This window comes from Gopherus evgoodei, unplaced genomic scaffold (assembly GCF_007399415.2).
Source record: "Gopherus evgoodei ecotype Sinaloan lineage unplaced genomic scaffold, rGopEvg1_v1.p scaffold_50_arrow_ctg1, whole genome shotgun sequence".
NCBI lineage: Eukaryota > Metazoa > Chordata > Testudines > Testudinidae > Gopherus > Gopherus evgoodei.
In genome coordinates, this window is record NW_022060071.1 from 248166 (window position 1) to 251210 (window position 3045).

The window sequence follows — 3045 nt, forward strand, 5'->3', positions numbered from 1 at the left end:
CCCAGCATTGTAAGTTCAATTCTTGAGGGGGCCACTGAGGGATCTGGGGCAAAAATTGGTCCTGCTAGTGGAGGCTGGACTCAATGACCTTTCAAGGTCCCTTCCAGTTCTAGGAGATTGGTATATCTCCAATTATTACTTATTACCTAAATAATGAAAATGTCATTTTTCAGTGTGTGAATCGTGATCAAACTGCTTTACCCATGAGACCAGCCTCCAGTTGTGCATGTAGTGTCTCACATTAACATTGTCTCTCCATCCAGGTATTTGTAGTGTGACCATCACCCTAGAGCCTGGCCACATACAGGAAATCCGGGGAATGTAGGGTACATGCAGGAGAAAACTTTCTGCCTCAGATTTGGACATCTTCTCCACTACTCCATGTCAGATTCCAACATGAATGACTTCACCAACCCCTCCACCTTCATCCTTCTGGACTTTCCTGGCCTGGAGATGGCCCATATCTGGATCTCCATCCCCTTCTGCACCATGTATGCCATAACTTTCTTGGGGAACATCACCATCCTGTTCATTGTGAAGATAGAGCCAAGCTTCCATGGGCCAATGTACTATTTCCTCTGTATGCTGGCAGTCACGGACCTGGTCCTTTCCACATCCATTGTGCCCAAAGCGCTGAGCATCTTCTGGTTCAATTACAGGGAGATTGATTTCAGTGCCCACCTCACCCAGATGTACTTCATTCACTGCTTCTCAGTGATAGGGTCTGGGATCTTCGTGACCATGGCTCTGGATCGCTACGTGGCCATCTGCCATCCCCTGAGACATTCCACCATCCTGACAAACCTCGTGGTGGCCAAGATCGGTCTGGCTGTGGTGCTGCATGGTGGCATGTTTGTAATGCCCCATCCCTTGCTGGCAAGGTGATGGCCATATTGTAGAACCAACTTCATCTCGCACTCGTACTGTGAGCACATAGTCGTGATGAAGCTGACCTTCACCGACATCAGCATCAGTAGTTACTATGGACTCTCTGTGGCATTCTTGGTGGTGGGTCTGGATGTGTTTTCTATCACTGTGTCCTATATCCAGATCCTTAGGGCCATCTTCAGCCTCCCCACAAAGGATGCCCGGCTCAAGACTTTTCGGACCTGGAGCTCCCATCTCTGCGTCACTTTAGCCTCTTACATCCCACTTCTCTTCTCCTTTCTCATGCACCGATTTGGTCACAATGTATCCCTGCATTTCCACATTCTCATTGCCAACGTGTACCTTCTGGTGCCCCCCCCCATGCTAAACCCCACCATCTATGGGGTGAGTACCAAACAGATCCAGAACAGATTGCTCTAGTTCTTTACTCATAAAAGGACCTAAACCTTTCTCCTGGTGCTCTGGCTCTCAGATTGAGCTCTGTGCAAAGCTTACCAGGTATGTGATGCTGGGCCCTCTTTCTGAATCACTTGTTGAATAGCCAGAGAGACAGTAAACCCTTTCCTGAAACTACTGTGCTGTGTCAGCATGATAGACTGGGGAATCAGTTCATGTACCATTCACTGGGTTACCTCCTTGCTAACTGCTGGTAACTGGACCCCCGAAACCCACCCTTGCCCCACCTCTTCTCCCAAGACTTCCCCTGCTCTGCCTCTTCACCTCAAGGCCCCACGTTTATCACTTGCTCCTCTATTACCCTCCCCTTGTCACTTGCTGGATCATTTCCACCTCCCTGCCCCACCTCAGCTACAAGAGAGCCATTTGAGATGTTGGTGGGGGTGGCAACTTTAACCGTGATTCCAGGGGCTACTTAGTTTTTTGGAAGATAGCTTAACAATCAGCTGACAGGAGCATTGTGTACAACTCCAGTATCAAAGAAATAAAATAAAATAAATATTACACTCACTCAGCTCTAATACTAAGTTGTTCTCACATCCTGTGGCCAATCACTTAAGGGACATTGGTTAGCTTTAAAATGTTAATGTAGGTTCTTACTTCATTAGTTACTTTGCGGAGAATGCGAACCCCTCAGGACTCATGGGTTCTATCTCAGCTCTGGGAGGAGTGTGGGGACAAGCTGGTTACAGCAAGGGGCAGATACATCTTGTTGCCCGATCTCTGGATTATGTATTAATAATATTGATCATTTAAGAATCCCCAAATATCACTTTCAGGGTTGACACATTCTTGCCCCAAGATCAGACCTGGTATTATTCAAATTATTATATTGTCGAGAACCTCGATGTGCGCAGTTGCAACACTCAAACTATAAGAATTCTTTATTTTTTACAAATATACTTGAGTAATACATTTAGCACAGTCACAAACACTCCAGCTCAGTAAGGTAGACAGAGATACTACAGAATGTATATCTGCACATCCATATACTCACACCTTCTCCTGTAGAACACCCTGAAAGGTTGGCCATCATCTTCCTCATTACCATCACTTTCCCCATCATCGCCAGTGGCCATCATTCTGACACCTCCTAGGGATGGCATCTCCTTCTCCTACTGGCCCTGGGCTGTAATGCCACTTTTACAATGTTACACTGATGCGATTCTGTTTGATGCATATTCAATTGGGGATTTTTTTCCCTTTTCTGTGTTTGTATTTCCTCATCTTACTAATGTTGGGGTGTCTTTTTCCTAAAGGTTAGTATATTAATGATTTTAACTTATTATCACAGATGTCAGTTTGTTACCATGGCCCTTTTGTGGTTTGGTATTACATTTGTCATTTTTGTCCTAAGCAGTTCTTTCAGTTCTTTCCAAGTTCCAAGTTGTAGTGTTCCTGTTAAGTTTAAAAGGATTTGAATTTAGGAAAGCCCATCCTATTGTTAACCTACTTCAAAGCATCCTCTATTTTAAAGGTCACAGCCATATATGAACCTTATGCTTTAGTTCATCATCATCTATGTTGGCGAAAGGTCCAAAACATATGTATCCTAACTTTGCCTTAGCTCACCACACAGGATGTGCCCTGCAGGTCCCTTGTGTTACAACCAAAATATACTTCATATAAACCTATTATAGTGAAACAAAGAATCAAACCCTTAAGAAACTTATACGAAAAGATATATCAGCAAGCAAGCAG

The 3045-nt window shown here is 44.6% G+C and overlaps 1 pseudogene; it reads left to right on the forward strand.

Annotated features, from left to right (window-relative positions):
- Window positions 1-381: 381 nt before the first annotated feature.
- LOC115643062 lies at window positions 382-1308 on the forward strand (annotated as a pseudogene).
- The last annotated feature ends 1737 nt before the right edge of the window (window positions 1309-3045 follow it).